Source organism: Strongylocentrotus purpuratus, unplaced genomic scaffold (genome assembly GCF_000002235.5).
Source record: "Strongylocentrotus purpuratus isolate Spur 01 unplaced genomic scaffold, Spur_5.0 spur5_scaffold_9, whole genome shotgun sequence".
Lineage (NCBI taxonomy): Eukaryota > Metazoa > Echinodermata > Echinoidea > Camarodonta > Strongylocentrotidae > Strongylocentrotus > Strongylocentrotus purpuratus.
The window spans coordinates 29808559-29827857 of NW_022145615.1; positions in this window are offsets into that span (position 1 = coordinate 29808559).

Here is a 19299-nt window from a genome sequence, read left to right on the forward strand (position 1 = left end):
TAATTGTGTAAACATGTAAGCCTATGCTTCATGTCAGACGCATTCAACATGTTTTACGTAACGACTTCCGATTTATAACAATAACAAGTCAAACGGGCTATTTCCGTTTCTCAAACTGGAATTATGGTAGAAATATTAGAAGTAGCAGAATTATTTTTGACAATATGATAATGAGTAAAACGCACCATCGCCATCACTTTGCGAGAATTGTTGTGGTCGTGGTGATTTTCAATTTTAAGTGTCGGAAAGTTCCATGAGATGTCAGGGGTTGTCAACTGTGATATTGAAAAACAGCATTGAAGTTTTAAAGAAATGCTATAACATTGTGAAATGACGGCGATGGAACACTGCCAAGGGGTTTCAACTTAATGTTACGATTTTGAAATGGCCTTGTTGGAACGCATCGTATGTCCACCCACTTGTTGATGTCACGTCAAATGATTAAATTTCGCTTGGATTAAGATGTGATTGGATCCACTGCCAAACTTTATTAAGACCATTCTAACCAGTCGGTAATCCAATACTTCGAGTCGTCTGATATAAGTGATTTCACCCCCAATCAGGTTTGCGACCAGGATACACGAAAGAGGATCAGGGGCTATGTAGGGGGGGGGGGGAGCTCGAGTAAACCCGCTTTAACATAAAGTTCATGTATGTATCCCATATCTTTGAGCACGTGCTTAGCACGCTACTTCCCAAACCCTTGAGTACCTGTCGACTCCACCTTTGTTGTCAAGAAAGAAAAAAATCTAAGCCTTCTGATGAGCTCTTTCTTCTAACATGTCCAATGAGAGGTACTTATGTGACATCTTTAAGCACCCTATCTGTACATTCTTTTATCGAGTGTAAAGGCTAAGAGGCTTGGTGTTCTCCCCTAATTTACTCAACTCAACTCCGTCAATACTTTCACTTTGTTAATGAATATTTTTCAAACTTAAACAAATATATAAAAAAAATCGGCAAAGGGGTAAAAGCATTCGTATATAGTAAGCTTGATAATCATGGTAGGATCATATCAAGGATAGGCGTTGGACATAGTCAATCATTACTATTGATTAAAAAAAAAAATATGAAAAAGAGAGGCGCATTTTGAAAAGTGTCCTTGCCGGATATTTGATATAAGATAGATTATTACTACATCTGTATTAAATTTAACGTGACAAGCCATTTTATTTTCAAAATAAGAAATGATCAGATAGTTTGCGACATTCAACAATGCAATGCTAAAATTCGGCCACTTAACTTTTTGGGACCGAAAAATGACACCGATATGGCTCCCATTATTCACCTTCGATAGTTTAATTTTAGATTTCAACTTCTACTGTTTCACCGTGAAATGTATTCATCTGCATTACGGATATGTTGACATATATGTACAGAATCTTGTCTCCATTGTGTATGACCTCTGTGCACTATTCATCTCCTCATCGATGAATCCCCGATCTTAAAAGGACCACTTCAACGCTCTTCAATGTGATCCGATTTCTCTCTCATTACCAGGCTCAATCTCCCTGCAAGGATCTTAGGTTACATGTACATGAACATGTTCATGTTTAATGGAAGTTTAATTGCCCTCGTTATACAAAGTTTCCCTGTCTTAATAACGGATGCACAAGTTTGAATTAATCGAAATGTAATTCTACAATTCTTGGAAATAGAATAAAAGACAGACTAAAATCAATTAAAGTCTTCCGCCCATGAATCGATTTCATTCGAGAAACCCATAAACAGGAAATGATGATTAAATCTAGGATTCCATTGTTTCAGATAGGCCTAATAGATGTTTAGAAGATAATAATTATTCGGACTTTATAATTCCGGTAAGGGAGTTTCTTTCATTATGTTGTGATGAGATTCGTTATTCATCTGGCAAAAGGACGTTAACAGAAGCATCACTATTTATGTGTACTATTGGAATTTTCCCGTAAGTTTTAACGTCCTTATACTCGTTAAAATACAGTTTTAGGAAACTCACACCCCTTCCGCCAAAATTAAATTATAATCAATAAATTGATAAATGAATTATCAATTAATTAATAAAACAATATACTCACAATAGTCAATGAATGTCCTAGAAGACTTGTGAAGAAATTCTAAATTGGCATCTACATTTCGAAATGCGGATCACTTCAACTCATATATCATTGTTCTAAAGGGACATGAACATTCCTTTGAAGAACTCAACCAAATACGTCTTCAATTAGCCTGGATACCATATGGTGCATGGTTTAAAGATATCTTTTCTCAAAACAAAACTAGAGCTTCAATCATGGTTTAACTGTGCTCCTTTGAGGTTAAACCGAGATCGTATTGGGATTTCGTTCTGTAGCCTGTCACGGCCGCCAATAAGAAACAGGTGTAACAAAATTAAAGTTAAATGAGAGCATTAAAAAAACTGATTATTCAAAAAGACCGTTTGTCTCGGTCAATTGGTGAGACTGAATCCAGAACAATGCTAATCCTACTGATTCTTGACCATTTGGAAGTAACGTTTTGATCGGTCACTTGTCGGCCTGATGTCGGTCCATCGGTGTGACTTAGGTATGACGCTTTCCAAAAGACGGATTAATGAACATGAATGATAAATAAAACATGATTGAACTCCTTCATTATTATCCCCACAGAGAGAACAATTTCCAATCGAAGTAGATTAAGTTGCGAAACATAAGCTCTCTGAACTGCACATTAAATGGATGTTGGTATACGTTTACAGTCTTTTGGGGCATAAAAGGACATCAAACTTTGCAGTAGATATCTATAATTGCTTCAGAATCTGTTCATGTCTCCAGTCTAACGAGATCCCTTGTCCTGAGGCTGCGTGACCAAGAGATAAACTGCTCTCATGTTCGCCTTATTATATTTCACTCCTTACGTCTATTTACATCCATTTACAGGTATATTTCCTCGCTCCTCCAAAAGTAGCGTCTGCAGCAAAGAGTGATATCGGCCTACGCGTCCTATTTGAGGATCACCCCCTCCCCCACCAAAAATGTATAATGTTGATAATCAATCAATCAATCAATCAATCAATATAACTTATAATGGTATACAGCACCCACACTGCTGTCATAACGTTGTAAGTACCCCCCCCCCCCCCCTATTCACGTTTTCGTCCTCGTGTTAATAATTTCCCTATACCCTACTGCTGCTCAGCCCCTCCTCAGTCCTTTTTTGAATAAAATATTCCTCTACTTCAGCCCATGCGAGGCGCTTTAAAGGGATCCGGTAACTTTGTCTCAGATTCTGAAACAAAATTCTGGATTTAGCTCATGCTGCAATGATAATTACAGACCTTTAGGTCAGTCAGGAACCCCATGACTTTTACAAGCCGATCGCCTGTCTGATTATCAAGATATTTATGATTGGACTTACAAATTTTGAAAACCGTTCGCCAAATCGTTTTCATAACACTACAGTCTATTGGGGGAAAAGAGTATGGTAAAACCGGTCGCTCAAAGATTTTTACTTCTTAAAGGCACTTCTTGATCATTTTGAAGCGCAATTTTGTTTATCTCAGATTTAACATTGTTAAACGATCCCTTTAAATAGAAAATTGTGATCTGCCAAAGGTGAAAAATGCCCTCATATTTGAAATATGACAAGTGACGGCTAAGTGTTGTGGACGACAATCATTATACCACATGTTTGTGTAGTTCAATATATACAGCCCTGTGGACAGGGTATTTGACTAGTAGCAAGTCTGAGCAAATTTCTTGTCATTTTTAATAATTCCAAAACCTGTCAATATACACTTATACTCATATGCTATATGATTCAACTCTTCCAATCGCTTCCACAAACATGTAGTTTCTTCGACATTGCAATTGCATGAGCAGAATTCAACTTTATCTTGAACAAGAACCTGACTTTGATTCCAAACATCTCTTCAAAACTGTGTGATAGCTTGAAGAATCTCGACTAATAAAAAAAAAACACTGGCTGTCTCATCAGCTTTATTCCCTCTCTCGTATATGAAAAGTATCACTGTATTAAGTTGTAACTAACGTCGTATTAAAAAATAACGCCCACTTGAAAACAGATTCGATGTATTATCCAAAGTAGACTTGCTAGTAGCTTGGGTCGTTTCATTTTCAAAGAAACTCTTTCTAACACTATATACAAAAAGGCCATTTAGTTTTAAGGAAAATGTGGATTCATGACTTTGATTAAGTTTGCATGAGCTTCCAATACATTCGTAGCCACTTTTTAAAGTTATTCAGTCTTCGTTTGATTAGGAATATGATAAGACATAGCTCTATGCTATTTGTGATGGTGCATAATGAGAGGAAAACATTTCTTGAGTTTGTCCGAATGTCATGGCATAATCTTCAGATTGTCTAATTTTTCCTCTAACATTTACTTTTTACATTTTTTCGGAGATTTTTGGGCATGTTATGTTTTTCATCAGCGAGCCTAAACCTTTATTTCCTGTTCAATATAGAAGTATATGCGCTTCCAGTTTTCTTTCTCCTCTATCTTTTTTTTTCTTGTACTTCTTTTTCTTGCTATTCTTTTTTTTCTTTTTTTTTTAATCACCAGAACTATAACGAAGTGGCATTGTTTTTGACGTCATGGGAAATACTACAGGTCTCCAGCTCTTTCTTCTCTTAAAGACGGTTTCGTTTGTTTTACGTTTACTATATATTTGTGTTCTTTCATTAATTCATGATGGGCATAGGATTGCCCATTTCTCGGCCGAAATCATCTCCTACGAGTTCTCTCCCTCTCCCTCCCCCTCTTCCTCACTCTCTCTCTCTCTCCTTTCTGTCGTACATTAATGCGTACATCATCGATCACACACTAACACACTAACGCACACGCGCACTTTCTTAACACACACACGCACTATCGCGCACGCGCGCACACCCTCACACGGACTCTCTCTCTCGTTCCCTCTGTCTCTCTTCGTTTGTTGGTGTGACGTTTTTGTGTATTATTATGTTGTATCCTGACAGATACCGATATGAAGTTTACTTGATAATTGAAGAGACGGAATATCAATGGAAAAAGATCTCCGCGCAGGATATAGAAAATAAAATGATTATTAAAATATGAATCAGGAAATGATATACGACAGATTTGCCAATACCAGCATCTAAATGTGTGCATCATGTTTTTCATCCTGCCTACGTTGATCATAAAAATAACAGTCGCCAATGATTTACTGATATCATATTTGTTATATTTCTTCTATCTAATATAGAGATGACAAGCAGGAAGCATGGTTGAATCCGCTTTTATTAAAATTAAGAAGGTTTTTAAATTTGATTATATTTGTTCAAATTCGATTGCAGAGACATTTGAAAGCGCATTTTATTCAGTTCAGTGCATAATTCTGAGCATACAGGAAATCAAAGTGACATTGTTTGATTCGACATCAAACTTAGACCTTATATTGTCATGAACAGACATATGACTACATGAAGACAAACCTATACTGACGCGATTAAAATACATGTCAGCTCTAAGCAAACTGTGTTGAGTGCATTGACTCTACTTCTTGGTAAAGATTTAGAATCACGAAACATGAGGCTTGTATACGATCGGTTTTGCCAGACTATAGGCCCCTATAAAAAGGAGCAAAACTAAGGTTTGATGTTATAATATACATGTGTACTTGGTGGAGCCAATGAAATCATTATACAAGTACTTGATGATGCAGTGGATACAACAGGCTTAAAAGGAGAATTTGTTTTCTTCTAATGTCTATATTTTTTCTTTCATTCATTCTTTTTCTTGTGTCTTTATTTCTCTTCTTCATGTGCTTCTTTCCCTTTCTTTTATCTTTTCCATTTTACGACTTAGAACCTTTTTGGGCAGCATGTTTTGCTGACGCCTATTGGTATCCAAAGAGTAAAAAAAGTGAATAATTAACACCCAAGTCGGAAAATGGAGAAAAATGACATTATATTTATTATAGTGGCGATACTTAGGATGAATATGGAAAAAAGATGAAATTTTGCGAGGACGAGGATATACAAACGATCATCATGATGGTGATCGGCTTGTTCTTAATGCAATGGAGACGAAGGCGCCATATTGTCAATTGGTCTGATACCGGCTACTTGTTTTTTTCCCTGATTCGTCCCTCAAATGCGAGTAAGTTAATCCTTAAAACGGAACCCTACTCCCTTTGAAGACCTGTAAAAAAAATACATATAATAATATGCATTACCTTTATATATAGGACTGGACCTAGCTTTGATGACAGCGACGGACGGCAAAACTCAATCAAAGTGTATGTAGCTACTTTGTAATCCATTAGGCCTATTAATGTATCCATGCGGTAAAAGATGAAATCAGACTGGAAACGATACTTATCCAGTTGCATGTGCAGTCTGCTTATTCTCAAAGGGATTGGGTATCATTGTCTTAGATTCTGAAACAAAATCCTGGATTTAGCTCATGCTGCAATGATAATTATAAGCCTTTAAGTCAGTCGGGAACCCCAGGACTTTTACAAGCCAATCGCTTGTCTGATTATCGAGATATTTATGATTGGGAATCGAAATCAAATTTTGCGTTTTTTAACGGTTTTTATAACACTACAGTCTATTGGGGAAATGAGTATGGTAAAACCAGTCACTCACAGATATTTACTTTTTTGAGGCACTTCATGATCATTTTAAAGCGCAATTGTTTTATGACTTCAATATATAACCATATCACAGACACTGATAACACGTAGGGCCATGCATCTCAGATTTAACATTGCTAAAAATGCCTTTAATCTTCTCCCGGACGATTTGCATACTTCCGTATAGGAAATATATTTATTATGCCTATATAACAAAAAAATATTAAAAAACAGCCCAATTGTCCTACGCCCATGATGACCATATAGTCTGGTCATCACTGCGTTCAATAGTAGGTCGATAGTGGAAAACGTGGTTCTATGTCCTGTATACAGATTCTTTCAAAAATTAACTCCTGAACTTCGAAAGTTCGTAATGAACTGTAAAGATTATTTCTTGCTAGCGTTTATAAACAAAGTAAAAACAAAAGAAAACTAAATCGCAATGCATGCAAATGACAAAATCAGTAGTAACATTAATAAATGATTTTGGAGTGATAAGGAAGGTGATAGAGAAGGAGTGGAATCAAGCCACTCTCCTTTGACCCCATGCTCCAAGCCGCGAAAAGATGTGCGCTAATCTGCAACTGTTGACCAGGTAATGAGATAAAAGAGTGCATGGATTATCAGGATTTAGAAATCCTACATCAGAAAGTGGTATCTCAGCAAATATTTCCTGTCCCTTTCAATGATTTCTCATCAATTTGGGAAAGTGTAATAAGTTGAACGAGCGAACACAAACTGCAACTGCAAAAATAAAAATAAACACGCGAAAGCACGCATTAGCAAACTAAAGTTTAATATCGAAGATAATCATTGTAAATCATGGATTAAATGACGGGACATTAAAACATGCGAAAATAATCGGATTATCCTAAAATATTGAGTTTTTGTCAGGATCAAATTTTTCTTTTACCAACACTGGCACACTTATAATCGGAAGGACAGAGTACTAAATTTGAAAAAATTGTTTGATGCTCTATTCCCAATACAATCCCCATATAAAGTGTATAATTTACACTAAAATTAAATAAGTAAATGTGAAACGGGTGCCTGTCCTCCGAAGTTCCCCGCAGTGGAAGAGCGGCTCAGAGAATGGAACTTCAAAACCAAGTGGAATGTTACGCGTTCCAATTCGTACGATTTAGAACTCACGCATGCGTTTGAATAATTATTGCAAGCGCTTTCACTCCTTCTCTATCACCTCCCTGGGGTGATAGATGTCATTTATGAGAAACTTATATCGAAATATTACTTTCAGTACGAGAATCACTCATTGCTTACATGAAACTGTATTGGCCAGTCAGCGTATAAAAGAGTTAATGTATATGTATATGATAAATTCATAGAATTTGATTGATTGAATGTCCTCAAAAAGAAATTCATAGATTTTAATGATGCTAGATAGGCAAACGATTTCATACCTTATTTACTGTTCCAATTCTGATATTTTTCGGCCAAGATGACAATGGGATTCACGACTAAAGGCCCGTTCACACATAACAATTTAGTGTGAATTGGACCGCGATGTAAAGATCGATTTTTCTTTTTTTTGACGACCATTCACACACAGGGAGAATTCTCGCTCGACGGCAAGAACGTGCGAACTGCGCATGCGTGAATCTCTAAAATGTATGCGCACGTGGAATCCTGGGATTAAATAAATAGATTTTTGATTCTCAATACCTGACACAAATAGCACCCGGCAAACTATCGCGGTTATTTTGGAAGATCGCAAGACTAACTGCGAATTGGATCGCGATGCGAATCGCGAACATTAGTGAAAGTTTTTTTATTTGTTTTAATAATTTGTATCGCGATGCAGATCGCGATGCAGAAATCGATTTTTAATTCTCACTTTTTTTCTGATAAACCTAAACGCCCCTTATATCTTTGAGGAGAGTAGTATACGGTCTGGATGTTCTATGCTCAATCATATCAACAGCGATTGTTTCTTAAAATATTCAGCATCATAATTAGATTTTGAAAGGTTGTTGAAAATCAGTTTTGGTTCATTTCCTTAAATCTATAAAAATAAAATTCCAACGCATTAGATGGTGAAGCCAGGCAAATGCATTCTATTCAGTATAAGTGTGTCGACAGATGTAATTGATATCACAACTCTATACGCATTCATCATTCTTGATTTCTTTACCTTCCATTTCCCATGTGTCACATAGAGTATGTCATTTGTTGAACTGTTTTAGGAAAAACACATATATATAGACCCCCATCAATCAAATACAGCTCGGTAGGCCCCTAATGTAGTAGATCTTAAGATGTACAATTCAATCCACACAATAAGAATTCTGATGGAAAACCTGACCCTTGTCATCTGTTGATTTTACTGAAGGCCGATATTTCAGTTGGAGGTATTAAGAAAGGACATTAAAGGACTATGATGATGTACAAAAATGGAATTATGTGATTTTACGTTACACACGACAGATGCATCAGAAGTGTGTAAAAAAATATTTGCACTTTAATTAGGAGAGATAAAACGCATAATTGGTCGGATACATAAATTCAAACTAACAATTCATGGATGGTGTCCATAAGATTGTAAAAAGTAAATATATTTTTATTTAAAGCTGATTGGTTTTTTTTAATTTTTATTACAGAATTTAAAAAAAAAGCCTTTTGACATTTTATAATATTGACAGGATCAAACGTAATAATTGTGAAAGTTTAGAAATGTACGTAATTCTAAAATAATGTAACGTCAGCTGCCAGCAGGAATGCTGTAAGAGCCCAATGGTAGTAACGGCCTCCTTGCGGGAAGCCGACGATAATGTTTGTAAAACATTATTCAAGATCATAGCAGGCTACAAAAGAGTTGTAAAGATAATATTCCAGCAAGTTACGTCACAGAGTTGCCAATTTGTGTTTGATTGATCGCAATCCCAATAATAATTCATAACTATCTTATTTCAATCGTGTTCCTCTGATTGTTCTACCCTTATAAAAACGAACTTAATATCAGGATGGACTTTCCCTTAAATATGGATTTGTCAAGCCAACAAAAGTTAGATACGTCAGCAAAATATATTTGCACCTTCTAACTGGAGATATAATGCAAATGAGTGTTGATTAATGATCTCGTGAGAGCGATGATATCTATATGACATTAATGTTGCCATCGGAAGCAGGTGCAAGATGCGTTATCACCATACGATTGATATTGATCGAGAGTATATAGAGAGATAGAACTCTTTATTTCTTCCATATATAACAGAGGTGCGACGAACCTGTCATAATACAGCAATCAAGAAGAAGAAATCAGAAACCCAGACTCTATATTTCTTAGAGATATCTGTTTTCAATATTTTACACCTGTGATACTTCCCGAAGATGTTTCCTGCTTTGATTGATTGGGGGGGGGGATTAGTTTTGAGTAGTCACAACTCTGTTTAAACATGTCCATGGTTTGGTTTAACAAACTTTTGTTTTGGGCGCTCATCAATTCCTCTTCTGACCAACCACCTCTCTCTCTCTCTCTCTCTCTCTCTTTCTTTCTCTCTCTTTCTCTCTTTCTCGGTCTTTTATCGACAAATGACCAATAATTCTATCTATTTTTATATCACATGAGAAGTAATTGAGAATGCATCCTTAATGGCTGTAGAGCTTTGAAAAATCAGAGATTATGGTAATATATCGTATTTTGTTATCTGTTGGGCATCACAAAACTTTGTAACTGAAAAGGTTAATTCATACTCTTACAGTATAATTCAAATATGACCTATTCCCCCCCCCCCCCCCCTCTCCACACCAAAGAATAACAGTTATCTGATATTATATCTAATACCGTTACGGATATGTATGTTGGAAAATATTAAGTTTTTTTTTACTTTGCTCCATTGGTATAACTATTGTTGAAAAGAACGTCTATAATAATAATAATAGTACTAGCTCGTTCTTATATAGCGCTTTTCGGGACCAAAGGCCCTCTCAAAGCACTTTACAGATGTATATATTATTACCCTTACCCTATATTTGATTTGCCCCATTCTTTCTACCCCCCCCCCCTTCCCCTAGAAATCTCATGACCGAAATGTTAATATTGCATCTCTCTCACGTCCATGTTTGGAAAATGTGATGTGACTGCACGCGTTCATGTTGTGTTAATGTGAATACCATTCATGGAGCGTGATCCTAACTTTTGTCCTCTTTTTTTGTAAGGGCCTTTCAACCACTCATAATACCAGTCACTTTGACATCTGCCAGTTTATCTAGAAAAAGAACAGATCGATAGCTTGACGCGGTCTCCACGGTAATCTAGCGAAAAATATAAGTGCATTACAGGCTTGGTCACATATGGCGCGGTATGCAATGGCGCCAAGAAGAAATACCTCCAAGGTTGTTTTTGTGTTACGCGTAAATGAATGCAACAACGGTCCATCATCACATGGGGAAAAACAGAACTAGACGCCTGTTAAAACTCGTTTATTTAAAAGCATTATTAATATTCAATCCATGCAATACTTAATTAAAAAAACGGACCTTTCAAATGTGTAATGAGGATAACACAGCCGGCGTAATTCTAGGCCTGTTTCTACAGGACTTCATGAATTGAAAGTTGAATTTTGATAATGTAGTAATGTACACAAGGAATTGTACTGATAATTTAAAAATGGTCTGAGAGGGAGCGAGACATGCAGAGATTGAGGGGGGTAAAAACATGAGAAAAATCAACAAATCTCCTTTATAAGAGTTAGGTAAAAACAAAGCTATTATGCGGGCATGTATTAAAGAGCTGTTTTCGTGCCTAACATTTCGATATTCCCTTCTTCAATTTGTAAAATTTCGTATTTAAAAAAAATGTAAGAGATGAATAATATATGAGATTGATTAAGACTACCTCAAACTCATTTTCATGGACCCACTATTTGGAACAAACTACACCCTAAAGTTAAACAGTGTGCATCTTTAAACAAATTTAAGCATAATCTAAAACTTCACCTTATGCATAAAATTTGAATTTGACAAACGCAATTTTTTTAATGTGTTTTATTACCATTGTATTATTGTATTTTCCCTTTTTTGTTTGTGGTGTGTACATTTTTAGGATCCTCTAACTATAAGTGTTTGTAACTTTTTTGATGTTCCAACCACTTTGTTATTTCCTTTAGTGTATTTTCCATTTTATTGGTTTATCTATGTTTTCAAGAAATTATTGTATTCTTTGCCTCTGTATGTTTTTATGAAAGTGGTGAATAAATTCAATTCAAGTCAATTCAATTTACTTTGGGTGTGCCGCAAGGCTCACATATGGGACCATTTTAATAAAATTCTCTAGACGGCCTCGGTAATATCGTCAAAGCTCACCAAGGCATCAACCATTTGATGTATGCGGATGATACCCAATTATAGGTTCTTCTAAAGTCGCGCAAAACTTCAATCATCGCTAAATGAAACTGAGAAGATTAAAGCTGATTTTTAACAAAAACTTATGGTGAATATGTCGAAGATTGAATAATTAGATTATTAAAATCGCGTTGTAAATACCATCATGACTCATGATTTTTGTTACATTTTGAAGCTACTTGCCTGTTCTGACTTTGAACTTAGCCTTCAGTAAACATGCATCAGGGATTACAGAGGTGGAAAATTCTTTGAATAACAGTAATGTATACCAATAAAAAAGTTGAGTCTCCTGCATTATCTCATCTGTTTTTAATCTTCAATGAACATGTCATTTTTTTTTAAACACAGATATGACAGAAATGGTAAAATGTCATCCGTAATTTTTCTAAAAAAAGGAAGCAATACCTTATTTTACAAAAAACGAATGTATGCTACGATTATTATACACTTACCACAGAGTATTATCGAATCAGTTATACACTTACCACATAGTATTATCGAATCAAATTCAACTTACCTTCACAGCTTTGCTTGAGTTCAGATCAACTGCGAACAAATTAACCAAAGTTTTCCTCAATTAATCTACATGACATTTGAATAGCACGAACAGTAAGAAAGTAAAACCTCATTCAAAAGTTAAGCGGGTTTGAAATCCAGGTCTTTATCATCCCGCATCTGAGAGAGATAGAGAGAGAGAGATTAAAAAAAAATCCCCAACAGGACAGATCTTGTAAGAAATATCAAACACTTTGCCACAAATGTGACGCTACGATATCCTGTCTCCGGGAAAGTAGTAGCACTGGTGCTTGCCAAAAGAGTTTGAGCAGACGGGAGGGCTTTTTTGTTACACTCCTCCTAGTTAGAAGTCCAACGCGATTGTGAGCTCGGTCTGATCTGAAACGAGTCACCCAATACTCCCAGAGCACGACATCTGACTAGGCAACTACAGATATACTATGAGAGCGAACGTATATCAAACCAAATGTATAGTGTGAGACTTAAAGCTGCCCATTTACTTTTCTCCTCCCGCTCTCTCTCTCTCTCTCTCTCTCTCTCTCTCTCTCTCTCTCATTTGGCTTTCTCTACCCCCTCTTTTTTCTCGTTCTCTATTTTTATATCTCTCCCTTTTTCTATCATGGAACTCAAAATGTCTACATCCTATCACCATTTTTAACCAGCGTGCGATGGTATATTTTCCCTTCCAACCCCTCCCTCTCTCTCTCTCTCTCTCTCTCTCTCTCTATCTCTCTCTCTCTTCTGTTCGTCTGATGTATGTCTGTCTATACAGCATCAACGTACTGTTTTGACAAAACCACAACGGTATCCTCTCTTTATGTTTCCATCTCGACCTCTCACTCTGTTACACAGGTACTCCATCTCTCCGCCCCAACCCGTCCCTTGACCCAACTCCACCCCCCCCCTCTCTCTCTCTCTCTCTCTCTCTCTGTCCGTCTGTATGTTTGTCTGTCCATACATGGGCTTAAAGCCTCAACATACTCCCATTATGATGGCAAAGGCATAACGGTATATACCCTCTCTTTCGAACTCTCTTTCGATCTCCAGTTCTCGCTCCGACACACAGGTCCCCCCTCTCTCTCTCTCTCTCTCTCTCTCTCTCTCTCTCTCTCTGTATTACCATTTTCTATCCCACACTTACGGACCTGATCCTAGCTGGAGCAGGAAAATAACGAAACGGACTTTTTGGTGAGTAAATGCCATGTTAAGTCTCAAAATAGTCTGATATCCAAACTTTTATATTTACATCTCGTCACATTCTCCCTTCATAAAGGAGCACTTGCAATGAAAGTGCGATGCAACATAGATAGCACAAAAGGTAGAACCTTAATTAATGACGTGCAGTTTTTTTTTAAACTGGTGCATGATGCATCAGGGTATCTCCAAGTTTACAATACCAATTCAATCATACTACAAAATGCCCCTCTAAATGGGAACCCCAAATTCGCCCCAAGATGTGTCTTAAATGACATCCTCTTTCACATTAATATAATACAATTTAAGTAAACTGTTGTGATCAAATTTGTTGGGCTCCCAACACTTTAGAGGGCAATCAAACCCTTGTAATGAGTTGATTGTTATGAAAACAAAAATATAAGATAAACAGAATGGCGAAAAATTGAATAAATCGACCAATAATAAGGAAATTATGAAATATTTAAAGCATGAGATCACTTTACTCTATGCAAATCTAAAATTACCAATTCGGTCAATGGATTGTGACGTAGTCGATAATAACTCTCACGTTTATCGTGTGCAAAAATATCATTAATTTCAGTCTTTCTTCTAGGTGCCTTCTGCCATAGGGCACTACTTAACATACATTATGGAAAGCGTATTATTTTAGGTCGTCTAAAGAGAATACATATACATGCATTTATACATATTGAACACTAATATGACAGTAACCACTGTAATGAATCTGTACTCAAACAATCTGGTCATATTATTTGTCCCCTCTATCATATTACTGAAATGTAACACCTTACAAAAACAAAACCACACTTTGGCATCTGATACTAAAAATATACATATCTTGTGTAAACAGACATGAAACATTTGTTTTGTGTGCAAAAACAATCAATGACACAAGCTAAGGAAAAACTGACCAGATAGTAAACACGATTGGTTACACCATCAATAGATTGACAGATGTCACCGAGTTCACATTAAAACAATTTTTTCCATAAAATTTGCTGTAATTGCGGTTTTGATTTTTGATATTATTTTATTTTATTTTATTTACCAACAGCAATACAGTTATACATGTCATACAATATGTTTACATATAAATGAAGAGAAACTATTTGTCGGTTAAAGGAGCCAGATAATAGCACGTGTGTGGGTCGAGCTAGCCTAAGGCCTTAAACAGCTAAACATTAAATAAATCGATTTTTGATTCTCAATACCATTCACGCGGACAGCGCCCGGCAAACTATTGCGATTATTCTGAAAATCGCAAGACTTAGTGCGACTGGGATCGCGATGCGAATCGCGAAGATTAGTGAAATTATTCTGTCCACATACGCTCCCCCCCCCCCCCCCAAACAAAAACCAAAAAATAATAATATGTAGGTGTGGATTCCCCTTTATGTTCTAGAAACTGGAACAGTAGCTACGACATGTATAGATGCATCAGCTGTCAAATTACTGACCCCAAATATCGAAGACAAGATATAAATTCGTGTCGATACTATAGACCAGTATCATGTTCTGATACCATGCAAATGGCAATAGGCCCGTGAACACATAACAATTAGATCGATTTGGATCGCGAGGCACAGATCGATATTTTTTTTTGGCGACCATTCACACATGTCGATTTAGTGCGAATTGGATCGCGATGCAAACATTGATTTTTTATTTTATTTTTTTTTTGGGGGGGGGGGCGACCATTCACAGGGAGAATTTTCGCTCGACGGCAAGAACGTCCGAGCTGCGCACGCGTGAATCTCGACGATGTATGCGCGCTTGGAATCCTGGGATTAAATATTTCACAATATATACAATTCACACACACACAGCACGCGGAAAACTATCGCGATTATTCTGAAAAATCGCAAGACCTACTGCGAATTGGATCGCGATGCGAATCGCGAAGATGAGTGAAATTATTCTGTCTACACACCGAAAAAAAAAAATTGGATCGCGATGCTAAAATAGAGTGAGCCCTTACGCCTTATCTCTCAAAAGTTCAAGCTGCGATAGGAATTTTTGAAGACCTGAGAGAAGTTTTTAAGGTTCAAATATCAAGTTCACTTTCCCTTTCTGATAATAAATTGTTTACGAAATGTCCCGAGTCGAATCAATTTTTGCGAAAAAGTCCATGAAAATAAATATCTCAATGGAGATAAATTTTGTCAGTACCTGTTGAAACTAATAAAGTATGTCACTAAAGAAAATATCTTGTAGATTAAATCTGTCCACCTGCAGACGAAATGCCTATTGTAAATCCAGAGCTGTCCAACATAGCATATTCAAAATAAGGAAAACAAATTCTCTTTAGATTTAAAATCTTTCACCGGTACTCTGGATGGCAGCTTTTTCAACTATACTGGCATCCATAACTGACTAAACTTAAGCGATCTCCTTGGCTGCTGCAAGCACGTAACCAATCAAGTTAGGATTCCGGTACATCAAGTATGGAAATGGACACCCCTGGCAGCAGACCAGACGGAATTGGTTCTGATTTGAAGCCTAAATCATCGTCACTCTTTCTATCAACTAGACTCTCACTCGACCCAGAATTTGACACAGAAACTCTGCCTCCTGCAAGATCATCTCACAGGAGTATCGATAAATCCTGAACCGGAAGTGATTTCCTCACCCCAAGGACCACCCGTCTCGAGACCGAGACCGAGTACATTCAACAACATGGAGGGGTACCCGGGGGAAATCCACCTACTCCCTCCAACAGCAAACTGGAACATGAATAATGAGATACGTCGAAAGGCGATACACTGTCTGGGATATACGAGACTGTGATCTACCAGTATCCCTAAGAATCTTAACTTTCTTAGCATCCCCACCCTACGAGAGATACATATCCACCTGATATGAACGGTTCATACTGAGCCTGAGCCTCTCTCTTCTCTTCTGTCCCCGTGTCCACTCACACATTTTTCCGTGATTAGTTATACCGTTTCGGGATAGTTATACGATGAAATTGTGTGTGCGGACGCTTACTAACGATACGTCGTATAACGAAACGTCGTATAACGAAACGATGCCCAAACATGCGTTTCGTATACCACGTATAAAGAATCACGCCTAATCACACCTATTCACGGAATGTGTTGTTTCGCTGTAGAGTTTCAGGATTACTTTCTTCTGTGTGTGGACATCCTGGAATTTATACGATGATTCTTTATACGACGTTTCTTGTGTGTGAACACCTTGAAATGTATACGATGATTCTTTATACGACGTTTCGTCATAGAGTTTCGGGATAAACTGTTTTGTGTGTGGACACGCCGTGTATCTCTATCATTCTCCCTTTATCTGTCATTTTGGCATTACATTTCAGCTGCCTACGACTCTTAACAACTCTCTCTCTCTCTATCGTTCTGTCTATATGTCTGTCTATATTGCACTTACAATCTAAACATACTTCCACTATCATGATAAAGGCATAATAGGGGGTATGCTCGGTCTCTCTCTCTCTCTCTCTCTCACCCTCCCTCTCTCACTCACCCACACTCACCCCGTTAAAAAGTAAGCGCTTGTTAAGAACTGTGACCATACTCTCTTTCGACCCGTGACTCCGGCGAGGAGATACTCTAAGATATATTACCAAAAATCAACTAAATCTTCTTCGATTGTTCAAATAATGGTCATGGTTTAAAAGACGTTATATTTTTTTGTCTGTTTCTAGTTAATTTTCTTATCTTTTTTTTTCGACAAACGAAGACATTATAATAAACACTTTCTCACAGGTTTAAAGGCAAACCGCTGCACAATTACAAGTGCGCACCGACTGTGTGTTTCGGGCGGGCGCGCGCGCCTGTGTGAGGTTAGCGACCGAAACGATCTTCATCAAATATATAATTTTAGTGCTGGTTTATCGTGTCAATGTGTGAACACGGCTTTAGAATACATGTGCTGCTCCCACAAGCACGCATACACACTTTTCCAAACAGTACAAATTAATTTTTAGAAATAAGGTACATTTTTTTTTCCTTGACATGATTCAAAACATTTACATTACATACATTATTGATGAAAACAAAAATTTAATCGGTTGTATCATAAAACAAATAACCCCATTCAACCAAACACACTACTACTACTACTTACATCCACTAAACTCCAATTATCCTTTTTTTCCGCTTCTCGAAATAGCTTCCACGCTCAAAATATACACACGCTCACACACAACACACGCACGCGCACACACGCACACCCACACGCGCGCGTCAATATGCCCACGTCACACGCATGGAAAATGCCGACTACGTTAATTATTTAGATCAAAATACAACGCTTGTGGCGGTTAATAACATGTGAAAGAAATTTTCTTAAGATATGATTGACTTAATAAAAACTCCCAAGTGCATGGAGAAGAATGACAATTCTTGATCTCAAGACAAATCAGATGTCGTTTGGGAGATGAAAGCAAAGTTAAGTAATGCCTCTTTGCTGACGAGATTAGCCGATATTTGTCGCCTGTCACACAAGTCATATGGATTACAGATAAGTCATTTGATACGAAGTACGAGGATAAATATTTCCTAGCTCAAGGCTTTAGGATGTTGTGTGGCACACGATTCTTTTATTTTATTTTGTTTTAGTATTTGAACACTTCGGCTTACAGTTGACAGGTGAATGGATCGGTGATTTCAAACAAGATTCGATATATTCATATCATGCTTGTGCGTAAAATCATCTAACAAAATATAAAACGTAAGCGTTCAACGAAATACACTCTCGATGGCAGCTTATACCTTGTCAGGCAAGAACTCTTGAAAAATATTAAAAGCCTCCGCATAGGCACGTTGTTATTTATTACAAGCAATATGTTCTTTCAAGACCTGATTTCGGTGGAGTGCTGAACGTTAATAATATCAATCCTATTTTTCTAAGTTGTCGCCGGTATCAGCTTCGCACAAACATTGGGAGTAATCCTCGCGCAAAATCCGTCCCGTGTCGCTTTCCTAGTTCTTTTCAAAGGAAGATTTGTCACGTAGCGATGTCCGAGAGGGATGAAGACGGACAATCAACAATCACTGAGAAAACATTGAAGGGACTACTACGGTGGTAAAGCAGAAAACATCATGCGATTCCACGAAAGACTGACAAATATGACGTGTGAAAGAGGGAATAAGACAGACAGAGGTAGAGAGTGTGTGTGTGTGGGAGTGGGGTGGATGTGTGAGTGTGTGTGTGTATATATGTAGGTGTGTGTATGAAATAGAGAAATAGAGAGAGAGAGAGAGAGAGAGAGAGAGAGATTGGAGGGATAGAGCTAAATATATAGATCAAGGGGAGAAAGTGGATTGAATCTCGGTGTGCTAAAAACTGATTCTAGGGAGGCAACACCGTATGAACAGACATCATGATTTAATAGTCAGGACCGAGAAAACCCAATGTATAGGCAGTTCCTATTACATAGATCACCTTTTAACGATCACAATAACGATATAGTTTCAATTAATAGTTGCAATTTATATAGCGCCTTTTCCACCGGATACAGAGCGCTTTGAAATGATATCCATAATTCATATACAAGTTAACAGCAGTGACAGAGTGAGTTCAATGAGTGAATATGGTTTTAGAATACATATGTCTGCAAACTTTGGTTGAAGCGTTTTACTGTTGGGAGGGAGCCTGTTCCAGAGTATCGAAGC